We start from the raw sequence: 17,034 nt of genomic DNA, 5'->3' as shown, positions 1-17,034 counted from the left end.
AATAGTCCCGCTCCTCAGTCCCCCTGTACTGTGCAAATATAAGGAGATGCAAATTTCAAAAACTGACATATTTCAATCACTATACTATAGGTTAACAAATAAAACAAAAAATGGAAAATATGATAATATCATTTTATTGGACTAAATACATTTTTCAATTAGCTTTCAGAGGCCAAAACCTCTTTCCTGAGGTCAGGATAGTATACTGCTGTTCTGTTCTGACACGAGAAAGGAGGGTTTGGTCTCCAAACATTAGTCAAAAATGTATTAAAATTAGTCCAATAAAGATATCACCTTACTTCCATTTTCTGTATTTATTAACACAGCTACCACACTACTTTATCCTAAACTAAAAATACAATTAATTTTTTCCTACCTTTGTGGTCTGGCCGTTTACTGTTTCTAATTGTGTTGATCCCAGTCTCTTGTTTCTTCTTTCCTCGATCTTAACACTCCCCCCTTTCCATCCAGCGTCTACCCTCTTTCTATCCCCTTTCTATCCAGCATCTGCCCCCTCTTCCCCCTTTCCATCCAGCATCTATTTTCTCCATCCATGTATTGATTTTCTCCTCTTTACCCTTTCCCTCATCTCCGGCAGTATGCATCTCCTTCCTCTCTCTTCCCTCTCCTCCACCCATGTCCAGCATTTTCCCTCTACCCCCTCCATCCATGTCCAGCATTTCTCCTCTCTCTCCGCCCCTCCATCCATGTTTATCTCACTTCCTCGCTCTTCCCTCCCCTCCATCCATGTCCAGCTCCTCTCTCCCCTCCATCCATATGCATCTCAGACTCTGTCTTCCTTCCCCTCCATCCAAGTCCAGCATTTCTCCTCTCCCCTCCATGTGCATCTACATCCTCTGTCTTTCCTCCACTCCATGTCCAGTCCAGCATTTCTCCTTTCTCCCCTGCCCTCCATCCATATGCATCTCCTTCCTGTCTTCTCTCTCCTCCATACATGACCAGCATTTCTCCTGCCCTGCCCTCCATCCATGTACAGCAACTCTCCTCTCTCCCCTGCCCTCCCCTCCATCCATCCATGTCTAGCAACTCTCCTTTCCCTGCCCTCTCCTCCATCCATATCCAGCAATTCTCCTCTCTCCTCTGCCCTCCCCTCCATGTCCAGCGATTTCTTCTCTCTCCCCTCCCCTCTCATCCATGTCCAGCGATTTCTTCTCTCTCCCCTGCCCTCCCCTCCATCGATCCATGTCCAGCAAGTATCCCCTCTTCCCTGCCCTCTCCTCCATTCATATCCAGCAATTCTCTTCTCTCCCCTGCACTCCCCTCCATGTCCATCGATTTCTCCTTTCCATTTAAACTGACCCCCAAACGGCCAAACTGGAACTTTATAAAATTGTACTAATTTGTATATAATTAAAGATTAAATAACCCCATAGTAGACATCTACAGGCTTCCTGCATCTCAATTCTACTATTAAAACTTTTGCAAACACTTAAAAAAATTTATTTGTAATACTTTTTAATTTGCATGTGTCATGGCCCTAATTTTGGCCGCATTTATATTTTTCTAATTAGACCCTTCTTGGGTTCAAAACTAACCCCCTTTCACATTTTAAATAAATTATTGGTGGTGCAGTGATCCCCGATGATCCGGGACAACTCCGGAGCCACTGGGCAAACTGCCCCGATGCGCATGCGCCGCCCACATCATCAATGACGTCAGCTTGCATGCTAATGCCTCGGACACCAACACAGCACTTCACGGCCTCCAATATTGATCTACAAGCCCAGGACACTCTCCTGCAGCCTGAGCCAGCTGCCCTTTGGATGTAAAAATATTTAAATCTGAAGGAGGATTGGATATTACCCTTTACAGGAAAATAACTGATCGTAACAACTTATTAAGGTATTGTGATAGTTTCCATCCTAGACGACTGAGGGATAATCTCCCAGTAAGCTAGTTTCTAAGGATATGTCGCATTTGTTCATCTCTGTAGGATTTTAAGTATCAAGCTTCCTTATTGCAATATAGATTGATGAAGGAAGTATATCCAAAGCATGTTATAAAAAAAGCATACTTGCAAGCCAGATACGCACAAAGGGGACTATTGTTACACTACAATCAACAGGACTCTTCTGATCTTACATGTGCTTCCTTTCTCTTCTATGTCATCGGCAATTGCATCCAGTATATGGAAACATGGGCACATTACAAATTTATTGTTTGTTGATATGGATCCGCCTTTTATGGTATTGCATAGGGGTAAATCTATAGGAGAATTTCTCAAAACTGCAAAAAATCAGATCATATTGGCATCAAAAATGTGGTCATTGTCAATGGTGTGATAAAACCATAGAAGGATCTGAGTGGATTCCTCCTGAACATACTGAAATTGTGAAAGCAAAGAACAATATAACATATGATTCAGCAATGTAGTGTACAGCATTATTTGCCCGGGTGAAAAAATATATATTGGACGTACTTCTAGACCGGTGAAAGTGCAATTAACTGAATATAAGTCTCGTATTAATACTAGACAAACATCTGCTCCAATAGTGTCTCATTGACTTCAGCTGAAGCATTTGATTGAAAAAAATTGCTGGACTAATATTCATTCAATTCAGGAAAGGAGGGTGGGTGGTACTGTGGAGAGATTGCTTAATTCAAAAGAACAATGCTGGATATATGACCTGTAGGCTTAAATCAAGAATTAGATTGGTTCTCTTTGATCTGATGTTGACTTTGTCTCATTAATCCATGCTTTTGAATATGCTCTGTAGTTTTGTTCTTAATGGTAGAGACTATTATTAAGAACAAAATTACAGAGCATATTCAAAAGCATGGATTAATGAGACAAAGTCAACATGGATTTAGTGAAGGGAAATCTTGCCTCACCAATCTACTACATTTCTTTGAAGGGGTGAACAAACATGCGGATAAAGGGGAGCCGGTTGATGTTGTGTATCTGGATTTTCAGAAGGCGTTTGACAAAGTACCTCATGAAAGACTCCATAGGAAATTGGAGAGTCATGGGATAGGAGGTAGTGTTCTATTGTGGATTAAAAACTGGTTAAAAGATAGAAAACAGAGAGTAGGGTTAAATGGTCAGTATTCTCAATAGAGAAGGGTAGTTAGTGGGGTTCCCCAGGGCTCTGTGCTGGGACCGCTGCTTTTTAACATATTTATAAATGACCTAGAGATGGGAGTAACTAGTGAGGTAATTAAATTTGCTGATGACACAAAGTTATTCAAAGTCGTTAAATCGCAGGAGGATTGTGAAAAATTACAAGAGGACCTTACGAGACTGGGAGACTGGGTGTCTAAATGGCAGATGACTTTTAATGTGAGCAAGTGCAAAGTGATGCATGTGGGAAAGAGGAACCCGAATTATAGCTACGTCATGCAAGGTTCCACGTTAGGAGTCACAGACCAAGATTTGCATTAGTTTTTGCTGCTTCACTCGGTTTACTGAAGAATCATATTTTACTTCTTGCTTCCACTTTCTTGCATTCAGTATTAATTTTTCAAATGTTCCCATTTGGTTAGAATGCATTCAGTGCACATGCTTGTTTCAAATTTTATGGTGAAATAGCAAATGCTAGACATTCCATGTATTTCGAAGGGCATAATAACCATGTGAGGACGACAGTATTTCCATCTATGCTTTTCAACTTAAACATTGATGTCAAATATGGCCATAGATGTTGCCTATTGTCAAATGACTCTGAATCAGAAAACATGAGTAGTCAAACTTTGCATGTACAGCAATAATAGAGAAATAGAAACTAAAGATATCAGATGTTGAGTAGGGGTAGTGGGAGGATACACATTTCCAAAAGCTGGCATAGTCCAATTAATAAATTCAAACAAAATATTTTTCTACACACCCCTAGGCAACAACAACAACAACAAATATTCCCTTCAATAAAAATGCACAGTCAGACCCCATAAAGAGGTTTTGTAATGCTTTGAGAAGAAACATATAGCTCTACCAGATTAAAAATCTTTTTAACCTTGGCACTGCAGAGCCAGAGCCCAACCCCACTTATAAACCCACCAATATTTTTGTCGCAGCAGAAATAGTGTACGCTGGGAGTGGGAACTACCTCCGGGCTTCCGCGGTAGCCCAGTGGTAATCCCAATTTGGCACATGACAACACTAAGCCTTATAAAATCATCTCCATGGTGTTTTATCCATTTGATTTTAATTTTCTTTCTGAACATGCAGATTCAGAACTATATATCAACTTGATCACTAATTTCCACAAGCTTATTTACACCTTCAAAGAATTCTAATCATTTAGCAAAGTTGAACTTTTCTTTACTAAATCCATGCTGGCTGTTTAAAGTGAGATCATGGCCAAGGGAAAGAGACAGAAGTATAGCAGTCAGATGACATATTATTTATTGATTAAAACTAATACTGAAGGCAATCTCCTTCCAATACTTCTATCTGAAAAACCATATATAATGAAGGAGATAGGTAGAGACTCAACTGGCTTTCACTCTGATCATAAATTCATTAAATAAAGAGGTGAAGCCTCAAGAAGCCCCTGGCTTGATGATTAAAGAGCTCTCGGGAGGCTGGACTGCTTCATCATCGGCAAACATTGGTGCCTTGGGGTGTTTGCCGATGATGAAGCAGTCCAGCCTCCCGAGAGCTCTTTAATCATCGAGCCGGGGGCTTCTTGAGGCTTCACCTCTTTATTTAATGAATTTATGATCAGAGTGAAAGCCAGTTGAGTCTCTACCTATCTCCTTCATTATATATGATATTATTTATTGATACATCTTTAGAAATGTTCCAACTATCATTTACTCCCTGATTATGAAAACGTGGAGGGGCATAACCGAACAAGAACGCCCATCTCCTTGGGCGTCTATCTCCGAGGACAGATACGTAAAGGGGCGGGACAGACCGTATTTTCGAAAAATATGGGTGTCCATCTTTTGCTTCGATAATACGGTTGGTGCCGGGCAAATGCATCGGATTTAGGTGGATTTGAGCTGGGCGGAATCGTTTTTCAGCGATAATGGAAACCGAAGGCGCCCAGCTCAAAAATGAATAACTCCAAAGCATTTGGTCGTGGGAGGGGCCAGGATTTGTAGTACACTGGTCCCACTAACTGAATGGAAAAAGCCCTTCCCTTACTAATCTGGAAAGGAATGGGCATGCATGAAGGAAATTGAATGCAAATGAGCTGCTTGCTGTTAGCTCATTTGTACACGATTTCCTTCCTAAGGAGGGTGCCCGAACTGCCCAGATGACCACCAGAGGGAATCGGGGATGACGTCCCCTGACTTCCCCGTGGTGATTAACCACCTCCCACCCCCAAAAAAACAATGTTTCAAACTTTTTTTTTTATTAGAGTATGTCCTTTGCTATGCAGTGGCGTTCCTAGGCTGGCTGACACCCGGGGCGGATCGCCGATGCGCCCCCCCCCCGGGTGCAGCGCGACCCCCCCCCCCCCCCCGGTGCATTTTTACCTGCTGGGGGGGGGGTGCCATGCGCCTGTCCATGCCTTCGTTATGCCTCTGCTGACACACACATACTTCCCCCGTCCAGGGACCTACATACTGCCCCCCCCCCTCAGTGATGGCCAAATTTCAAGGAAGTGGAACTGTGCAAAGGAGTGACAGAATGGCCTTGTGGTTAGAGCACTGGTTTGGCAACCCAGAAGTGGCTGGTTCAAATCCCACTGCTGCTACTTGTGATCCACAATCTAAATAAATAAAGAGGGTGTTGGAAGCATTTTGGATGTCTTCAACTTCCGTAGCAGGGACAGAGGCGTGGTGAAGGATATACTCTTAAAAAAAAAAAGTTTGTAAAGTTTTTTTCCGGGTGGGAGGTGGTTAATCACCACTGGGAAGGTCATCCCCGATTCCCTCCGGTGGTCATCTGGGCAGTTCGGGCACTTTTTGGGGACTTGTTCGTGAGAAAAAAGGGTCCACAAAAAGCGTCCCAAATTCTCGCTTCTGGTGCCTTTCCTTTTTCGATTATCAGCCGAGGGCGCCCATCTCTCCTCAGCCGATAAACATGCCCCAGTCCCGCCTTCACCACGCCTCCAACACGCTCCCGTCAACTTTGTCCGTTCCCGCAACAGATTGCAGTTGGAGACGCCAAAACCGGCTTTCGATTATACCGATTTGGGCGCACACGGGAGAAAGGCGCCCATCTCCCGATTTGGGTCGAAATATGGGCGTCTTTCTCTTTCGAAAATAAGGCTGATAGTAAATGACGGCAGATAAAGACCTGTACAATCCATCCAGTCTGCCCAACAAGATAAACTCATTTTACATGGTATGTGATACTTTATATGTATACCCGAGTTTGATTTGTCCTTGCCTTTCTCAGGGCATAGATCGTAGAAGTCTGCCCAGTACAGTTGTTGTGCTTAGTTCTGAAGCTAACATCGAAGCCCCTTAAAATTTACACTCCAACCCATCCCTATCTAATCAGTCACAATCAGGGAGTAGACCGTAGAAGTCTGGCCAGCTCACATTTTGTTTCAATTACTGGCATTGCCACCCAATCTCCACTAAGATTCCACTGAACCATTCCTTCTAAACAGGATTCCTTTGTGTTTATCCCACGCATGTTTGAATTCTATTACCGTTTTCATCTCCACCACCTCCCGCGGGAGGGCATTCCACATATCCACCACCCTCTCCATGAAAAATACTTCCTGACATTAGTCCTGAGCCTGCCCCCCTTCAACCTCAATTCATGTCCTCTAGTTCTACCGCCTTCCTGTCTCCAGAAAAGGTTCGTTTGCGGATTAATACCTTTCAAATATTTGAATGTCTGTATCATGTCACCCCTGTTTCTCCTTTTCTCCAAGGTTTACATGTTCAGGTCAGCAAGTCTCTCCTCATATGGTTTGCAACGCAAATCCCATACCATTTTTGTAGCTTTTCTTTGCACCGCTTCCAGTCTTTTTACATCTTTAGCAAGATATGGCCTCCAAAACTAAACACAATACTTCAAGTGGGTATATATATATAGTATATATATATAGTAATCCCCCAGGGATGTGCTAATGTGCTGACAGCCCTCTTGTGGTATATAGTAATTCCCCAGGGGCTCCTGTCCAGCATCGCAAGCCCTCAGCTACGAATCCCTAGTGCTTTGCTTCTGAAATATGGCAACCTGTAATCCTAGTTTCACTGTTTGAACTCCCCTTTTAACTCAGGGTGACTGTTCCCCATTTATCACCAATTCTGGGAATCTTTCCCTGCTGTATCCTCTGGTAACCGGCCACATTTCTGGTACCCCTGATGAGCCCCCTGTCACCTTTCTTGGGAATATAACCCTGGTTTCTCAGCTTTCACAAATATGCAAATTAAATACAACAGATGCAAAAGTGGAGAAGTAGCCTAGTGGACTTTGATCCTGGGGAACTGAGTTCAATTCCCACTACAGCTCTTTGTGACTCTGGGCAAGTCACTTAACCCTCCATTGCCCCTGGTACAAAATAAGTACCTGAATATATGAAAACTGCTTTGAATATAGTTGCAAAAACCTCAGAAAGGTGGTATATCAAGTCCCATTTCCCTTTATCAGAACCCTGCTCCAGTCTTGTGGGGAACAACTTCTTTCCAGAATATCATTCAACTGCCAATAATCTCTCTCTCTCTCTCTCTCTCTCTCTCGTGACCAGATCAGGGCATTTTCCAGACTTTTCCCTGGGACAGTGCCCTCTGGCAGCATCCACAGGCTAGGGCAGTCCTGTGTTTATCACAATATTTTTTCTTATATCTTTTAGTGTAATAATCAGTATATTTTGATAGTGTACAGAATTTTGTAACATGCTTTGCATTTTGCCATATTGTTAATTTTTATCTATAATACATAATATATTTCCACTATGGCACTGTCTCTTTCATTGTTAGACAGCCTTACACGAACCTAAGTGCGATATTAGGTACTTGAGTTCCGAGGAAAAGGAACAGGAAAGTCCTCTATGGCGAGAAGGCACAACAGGAGAAAGTACAGGCTCACAGAAGACGAACCACCAATGGAGATATGAGTCCAACGTACTTTATTATATGAAAACAGGGGACCCAACACGGGCCATATTTCGATGCACGCAGTTGTCTGCATCATGGGTCAAACAATAATTGCTTGCCTCAAACAGAGCGCTGGACTGAAGCCCTACTTTCATATGAAACTATGGGCTGTATACGAGAGCTATCTCCGACAGTACATGCTAGAAAGAGCGTCTCTGAACCAACTGTAGGAGCATCCAGAGAAGTCTAGCTAGCTGCAAATTCATACCCCTGTGATCATGTTAAACTGTGGTTCCTGATGAAGCCATGAAGCGGGTGAAACGATTCGGGCCCCGTTGAACAAATGAAAGTTAACAGTTTGAATGTGGGGTTATCAAGCCAACTTTAAGAAAGTTAAGTTTATTTATGTCATGCTTTGGCTTGGAAAGCTTTTATCTTTTTGATAATGCTTTTTTTGAATTATTAGTTCTATTGTGAACAGTCTTGTGTGTAAATAGGTGGGATATTTATACCCTATGAAAGAGACAAGATCACAGCACAATACATCTCATGTAGATATCAGTGTCCTGGTGTTCAGACCTTGGTAGATACCTTGGTTTCTGAGGGCATTTCCCACTAATTAGCCATTGCTGTGCATTCCTTTTTTACACGACCCTTTGAGTTTGTGTTTGGCTGTTTTTCAGTTTTTGTTGTATTAGATTACCTTAGCAGGATTAACAGCCCATACTGCTTATTGTTTGATTTACTAGAAACACAGGAACCCCACAATGGAACACAAAACAAGGAGTCTTTAGCTTCTATCAATAAAGAGTGCTTCTCCATCCCTTTGGTGTTCCATGGTTTGTTTTTGAAGAGCCATTATCCATTTCCCACTCCTTCCTTCTTTTGTTGTAAATGACTACCCATCCCCATGATTTTATAGAGCCTTTTCCACATAAAAAGTACCTCAATAATATTACGTAACCACATCCACATGGAAAAAGTAAGTACATGGAAGGAACATGCCTACTTTTATGGGATCTGTGTATTGGTGTTTGCAGAAAAAGAAGCGATTGTGTGTTATGCACACATAAGAACATAAGAGTAGCCACACCGGGTCAGACTGACGGTCCATCTAGCCTAATATCCAGTTTCCAACAGTGGCCAAGCCAGATCACAAGTACCTGGCAGAAACCCAAATAGTAGCAACATTCCATGCTACCAATCCCAGGGTGAGCAGTGGCTTCCCCTTGTCTGCCTCAATAGCAGACTATGGACTTTTCCTCCAGGAACTTGTCCAAACTTCTTTTGAACCCAGATACGCTAACCGTTGTTACTACATCCTCCAGCAAACAGTTTCAGAGCTTAACTATTCGATGAGTGAAAAAAATATTTCCTCCTACAGATATATACTTGGAGTACACACACACACTTTTGAATCCTTTTTAGAGCTGGTATAAATTTGTTTGTGAATTTGTGTAGGTTTATGTGGGCATTATGCGGGACTAGTTCTGGAAAAGGCACATAGTTGCCTATGTTGTATTTGTAAATAGGCTTAATATAGGTTCCTTTTCCAACCTGAGTCTAGGTCCTCTGTTAGAAAAACACTCTCCACATATGCAATGCCCTTGATTAGTGTTATTATACTGATCTCCACACATTTCGGTTAGATTAATATTTGTCTGTCTATTAATATCAGTTAGCTTAAAAAAGATATCAGTAAACTATATTTAATGTTAAATACACAGAACTAGCAGGTGTCCCATGAGAGTAAACTCTAGAAGAACAACACTATAAAGCTACTGTATCTTAGCAAGAGTGGAGGAGTGGCCTAGTGGTTAGGGTGGTGGACTTTGGTCCTGGGGAACTGAGCTCGATTCCCACTTCAGGCACAGGCAGCTCCTTGTGACTCTGGGCAAGTCACTTCACCCTCCATTGCCCCATGTAAGCCGCATTGAGCCTGCCATGAGTGGGAAAGCACAGGGTACAAATGTAACAAAAAACAAAAAAAATTGGATTCAAAATCAGAAAAAGGTTTTAATGACATCCTCCCCAATTAATTTGATTTCTGTTTCTTTGCTTTTTCCAGTGAGAAAATATGACTGTTTTTCATGTTTTCTTTTTTGTTTGTTAGTGATTTAAAGATGCATTTGTGTGGGATCATCAAGAACCCTGCAACATCTTCTAATTGGTCAATGAAATAAGTACCATCACAGCAGGTTTTTCATTGGGTAAACTGTTCCACAGTTTTGAAGATGCAAGCTCATTCTGCTCTGATTTTTTTTATATTTTTTCCTAACCTATGGAAGTTCGCTGAGAGTTCATGTTCATTAGGGCAGGATTTGATGACATCACCAGGATATCAAAGGAATGGGGACATCATAATTGGAGGAATAGTAACTCTGTACAATTTGCATATAACTGACCCATTTTTCTTCACAGATCCCCCCCTTCTGTCGCTTGAAACAATATAGTAAGTATCATTATTCAGCTCATCCCTCTCAGGGTTATGCTCATGAATGCTTAGTTGAACCTTTCAAAATGGACTAGTTTGAATTGCCTATATTTTTGATCCTATTGTCAATTAGAATTCCAAATTTAGGTTCTTAAAATATTGGTGGCTTTGGAGTAGAAAAAGAGCAGGGAATAAATCAATGTCCCAGTATTGAAAAAATACTTTTCCATGTAAGAGCACCTATTTTCTGGACAAATGCTGCTGACTGGGATATTCAGAGGCACCATCTCTATATACTGTCCTTACAGACACCGCTGCATTGCGCGGAGAGTGCCAGAGTGTCCTACGTTATCAGGATAGCAGAAGATATTTCCACTGTCTGGACAGGTTCCAGTACAGACCCTTTGATTTGAATATTCAGCACCTGCCACAACAGTGGATTTGAAAAACTGGATATTTTTTGATTGCAGCAGGTGACATTTAAAAATAAACAAACAAATGCTGACTGCAGCAGCTGAATATTGGTCCATTGGGTTCAGCGTTTGTTTTCAGCAATAGACAACTAATTTTGGTACCTTTTCTTGCTAAATTAATTGCAGTTTAGTGTCTGAATTTTAGGCTCCTAAATGTAGGAAACTTTGAACTAACAGCTAGTACCTATTACATCAAAAACATTCTTATATTTGGGAAAGTAAATGTAATGTGTTCCAACACTGTCAATGTGAATTGATGAGAAAAAATAACACAGGTAAATTATTTACAGTTGTGTGGTACAAACAAGGATGCTTTAATAGAAAGTGTAAGCAGATGAGGATCTCTTGTTTCTCCCAGTCTGCACATTTATCTTGTGACCAGTTACACTTAGTCCGTGGTTTTCTTCTTGATTCCTTCTTACACTAAGGTTATCCACCTGCCTTTTTAAAATGTCTTTTTTTCTCCATTTTCCTATAATGAAGCCTTGACCTTCAGATATTCATTCTATGTGGAATGATACTTATTTCTGTCTTATCAAAGTCTGTTAGAAAAATCAAATGTTTGTAAAACCTTTTTAATTTATAATTTTTTATAAACATTGTTGACTATATTGTATGATTCAGAAACACTTCCACCTTACAAATGTCATTTTGTACATATGGTTGCCAAATTCTGTCAGTCACCAAACTTATGTCATTGTTTTTTGGCATTCTCTGTCCAAATGTCTTAAAGGTGGGTAAACAGTTAACTTGTTCTTTAAGTACTACTACTACTACTATTTAGCATTTCTATAGTGCTACAAGGCGTATGCAGCGCTGCACAAACATAGAAGAAAGACAGTCCCTGTTCAAAGAGCTTACAATCTAATAGACAAAAAATAAAGTAAGCAAATCAAATCAATTAATGTGTACAGGAAGGAGGAGAGGAGGGTAGGTGGAGGCGAGTGGTTACAAGGCGTATGCAGCGCTGCACAAACATAGAAGAAAGACAGTCCCTGTTCAAAGAGCTTACAATCTAATAGACAAAAAATAAAGTAAGCAAATCAAATCAATTAATGTGTACAGGAAGGAGGAGAGGAGGGTAGGTGGAGGCGAGTGGTTACAAGGCGTACGCAGCGCTGCACAAACATAGAAGAAAGACAGTCCCTGTTCAAAGAGATTACAATCTAATAGACAAAAAATAAAGTAAGCAAATCAAATCAATTAATGTGTACAGGAAGGAGGAGAGGAGGGTAGGTGGAGGCGAGTGGTTACAAGTGGTTACGAGTCAAAAGCAATGTTAAAGAGGTGGGCTTTCAGTACTCTGGCACATTTTGTCTGAGGACCTTGAAAATCAAACATAGAGTTTTAAATTTAGCCCTGTAATGTAAGATACTGGTGTAGCTTATGCAGAAAGCGTGTGATGTGGCCACGTCACTTGCAGCCTTCTATCAGTCGTGCTGCAGCATTCTGAATTAGTTGGAGCTGATACAAACTCTTTTTAGTTTGGCCAGTGTCTAGTTGTGATGTTATCATGGCATGGACATTTGTGGTCAGACTCGTCTTTTCAGCATATGGAGAGAGTTTTCATAGTTGCCATAGGTGATAAGACAATTTTTGAAGGTAGTTTGAATTTGTGGGATCAGAGTGAGTGATGAGTTTAGCAGTATCCCAAGATTCCTGACTTTAGGGGGAGTTCATACTTTCCAAAAGGTATTTTGAAGTCAGGTATTTGTCCACTTGTGTAAGGTACCCAAAGAATCTGTTTTGCTTGGGTTCAGGCAGAGTTTGTTGTTGTTTGTGCATTCCTGAGTTGCGGTGAGACAGGCAGTCAATTTATTCAGAGCCAAGAGTAGATCTGGTTCATTGTGCATGAGTAGTTGCACATCATCAGCATAGATGTACAATTTTGTGTCCATTGACTGAAGCAGCTCAGCCAGAGTCTTGAGGTAGATATTAAATAAAATGGGAGACAGTATGGATTCCTGTGGCACTCCACAGTCATAAGTACATAAGTATTACCATACTGGGAAAGACCAAAGGTCCATCAAGCCCAGCATCCTGTTTCCAACAGTAGCCAATCCAGGTCACAAATACCCGACAAGATTCCAAAAATGTACAAAACATTTTATACTGCTTTCCCCAAGTCCATTTAATAACGGTCTATGGACTTTTCCTTTAGGAAGCCGTCCAAACCTTTTTAAAACTGCGCTAAGCTAACCGCCTTTACGACATTCTCTGGCAATGAATTCCAGAGTTTAATTACACGTTGAGTGAAGAAACATTTTTGCCGATTCATTTTAAATTTACTACATTGTAGCTTCATCGCATGCCCCCTAGTCCTAGTATTTTTGGAAAGCGTGAACAGATGCTTCACATCTACCTGTTCAACTCCACTCATTATTTTATATTTCTCTATCGTATCTCCCCTCAGCCGCCTTTTCTCCAAGCTGAAGAGCCCTAGTCGCTTTAGCCATTCCTCATAGGGAAGTCATCCCATCCGCTTTATCATTTTCGACGCCCTTCTCTGCACCTTTTCTAATTCCACTATATCTTTTTTGAGATGCGGCGACCAGAATTGAACACAATATTCGAGGTGCGGTCGCTGAAGGTGATGATGTGCTGTTGCTGAACAGAACTGATTGTTGTCTATCTGACAGATCAGATTTGAACCAAGTAAATACTGTGCCACTGATACCCATTTGTGCCAGTCTTGTAAGCATGATATTATAATCCACGGTGTTGATGGCTGCCGAGAAATCGAGCAACACTAGTATCGAGGCAGATCCCCTGTCACGGTTTCTGTGCAGATTATCAAGAAAAGACATAAGAACTGTCTCTGTTCCATACTCATGTCTGAATCCAGATTGACATGGGTCTAACCAATTACTTTCAATTAGCCAGTCGTTGAGGTGACTGCAGACTGTCCATTCTATAAGGTCTTCTCTAATGTACCCGTGATTTCCATATAACGTTTTCAAACATTCAAACAGCTAAATATTGTTAACCAACTGGTCACATCCTTGATGTTTCCATCTATTCATAGGGTTAATTGGTGGAATTTTCAGTCCAAAAAATTGAGCAGTTCTTGAAATATAGTATATGTGATTGCATATTCTATAAACATTCAGACATGGTTTATAGAATACACTAAGCCTGGTGGAGGTGCAGTGATTTATATAATTGAAAAGCTGGAGTAAATGTCTGTGCCTAAATCTAGGCATATAGGCCCAAATTCAATAACCACGCATGTAAATCTGATTGACAGTCCTGACACACCCACGCTTCTCCATTGACCGTGCCCTCTTTATAGCTTTGCGCATGGAAATTTACATGCACTTCTTTATAGAATATGCCTAGAAAGAAGCGCGCATAAAGTCCAATTATGTCCAATGAGCAGGGCCGTGCCAATGCGGTAAGCCAGGTAAGCAATGCAGGGGGGCGCCTGCCTTCGAGGGGCGCTGCTGCCCTGCGGTCCCTGCCTTCCACTCACTTGCAAAATCTTTTAGCTGAAGTTGCGATCGCCCCTGCCCTGCCTAAAACCGGAAGTGAAAGCAACAGCATTATTCACTGAGGCAGGCAGGCTCTTCAAGTTATTTTAAAGAATGCAACCAAATTGCTATATATGCTGTGGTTTGTGGCTAATTCCTCACTCAGGGTGAGCTTCAGAGCTTGAACCGCATTCAAATTAAAGACAACCTGAAATTTTAAAAGTGCTAAAAATAAGTTTTAAAAGTATTTGTATTAAATCTAATTGCAGAATTCAGGTGCTGGGACTCTGTACTTGGTTGTCATATGCTCAGATTTGTTTAAATCGTATGCAAATTAGTCCGTTTTTGGGAGGTTCTCATTTGCATATTTATGAATAAAAAATGATGGAAGTGTTTACAGCCTTAATGTTAGGGCATGGCTCTGATCAAAAGTGTGAAGTTTGGTCCAAAAACGAAGGGTTTATCTAGTGTTTTTCACTAAAAATTCCCATTACAGTGTCTGTATGTTAATCTGCATTCAAATAGAGCTCTCTGATTGGATGATCAGCTTTTGTTAGAAATCTGCCCGGAAGGGAACAGAGTGAGACAGCAACTGACTGTCGGTTTGGCCAAGAGAGACATGCAGCTGTGAGTTCCTGTGTGTGTTGACTGAAATTATAAAAGACTGCCAGATTATGTGGTAAATGAGAAAATATGAATGAAAAGAGGTTGGTGGAGATTGAAGTTTGAGATTTCTCTAGTGAAAAAGGATCTGAATATTTCAGGATTACTTGAAGTTTATGAAGAATAGAAAAGGGTGAATTTCAGTTTAAGAGTGTTTAAATCCTATAAGCTATATAAAGGCTAGGTAGATTTAAGTGACTGTAAGCAAGGAAACCTTAATATTTAATCTGAAATAAATATTTGATCTGAGATAGTTGATCAGAGACAAATGTTTGATCTGAATTATATCCTTTGGTGCAAAGGAGATTAGAAAAAGAATCTTTGGAAACTAAGAGGACTTTGCTCACATTTTGAATTAGCATTCCTATTTTGAGTTGGAAATCTTTGAAGTGTTATGAAAATACATTTTGCTTTAATGAAATTGCTAAACTTTAGAGTCAGAGCCTTATCAATGAGGGATACATACAGTGCTATTTTTTTCCTGATGTCCAGCTTACTTGCCTGCTCCCTTCTGTTCCTGCTTTGCTAGACGGAGGGGGTGGGGGCGCCAACTGATAGTCTGCAGGGGGGCACCAGAGACCCTAGGCACGGCCCTGCCAATGAGTGTTGATAATTGGTCATTAGACAATTAGCATGATGTGGAGGGGCATTTTTGGAAGGTCGTCCAAGTATGAATTAGGACGCCCTTGCGAAGTCGGCCAAAATCAGGTAGTTATAATCGAAAAATAGTATGGACGTCCTTAGACATTCCATTATCGCAGTTCAAAACGCCCAAATCAGGGACGCCCAAAGTATAGTAAAAAGGACGCCCATCTTCCAGAACCGCAAAAGGACATCCCTAAGACATTCACTATACTTTCATATCAATGTCCTTCGGCGTTTCAGCGAGAAAGACGTCCTTATTACTATACTTTGGACTTCTGTGATGTATCTGGTTGTTCCATAAGTACAGTGCGTGTAGTTGCGGACATCCAGGTATAGGAAAGATAAGGAATATTCATAAGTGTAAAGTACAGTAAGAAGGACGTGTTTCTCACAGAACTGCCGAAGGACGTCCATCTTACTAGGCCCACCGAAGGACGGCGGGCCTGTTAGAGGGACGTTCTTCGGCAATTCTGTGAGAAACACGTCCTTGTTACTGTACTTTTTTTTTAATTTATAAGAAGTCTTTATTAAGTGTACAGTCAAGGGATACATAACAAAGTACAAAGTGCCACCAAAAAGTCAGAACTTCTTGCCCAAGCAAACAAAACTTGAAACGAATAGTCCCTCCGACCTATACATATCGTATGCAAATTCAACTTCAAAACTTTTTTAGGATTTTTATGGTTGTGAATGTTCCTTATATTTCCCATACCTGGATGTCCACAAACTACATGCACTGTACTTGCGGAACATGCAGCTACGGGAAATATAAGGAACATACATATTTTATTGCGTATATATAGTTTGAGCCTAATTAGCGCCTATCTTTTGGCATACTATAGAGAATTATCCCCAAGGAGGGTAATTTTTTAAAAACATGTATGTGTGTAAAACAATACTTTGAATGCAGAAAGCAGGCTTTTACAAAACTGTGTGCCAGGCTTGTTCATAAAGTTATGTACATTCAACCTAAACACATGTAAGTGCATGGAATGAGCAGAGGCTTTCCTGGGCATGGGACTGGGGAGAGGGTACAGAAAGAGAGTGGGAAATGGACCAATGACTCCAGGAGAATGGGAGATAAGATTTCGCTTAGGGAGCTGGAGCCACCCTGAGGCGCAGCTGGGAAGAGCAGGGAGAGGTTATGCCCCACAGACTCCTGAGGCAGGCCTTTTGGCCGAAACACAGTTTTCTGTGTCGAGTCATTGAATAAAGTGGTTCTTTGAAATCTTATCTCCCGTTCTCCTGGCGTCATTGGTCCATTTCCCACTCTCTTTCTGTGCTGTTATTTTTACGTGGGAGTTAGTGTTCATCCACTTAGGTGGATTACTCTCTCCTACTGGGGAGAGGGTTGCATTTATGTACAGGCTTTCAAAAACTC

The sequence above is a fragment of the Microcaecilia unicolor genome, chromosome 3 (assembly GCF_901765095.1).
Source record: "Microcaecilia unicolor chromosome 3, aMicUni1.1, whole genome shotgun sequence".
NCBI lineage: Eukaryota > Metazoa > Chordata > Amphibia > Gymnophiona > Siphonopidae > Microcaecilia > Microcaecilia unicolor.
The sequence above is the reverse complement of the archived record's forward strand: the minus strand, read 5'-3'. Positions refer to the sequence as shown.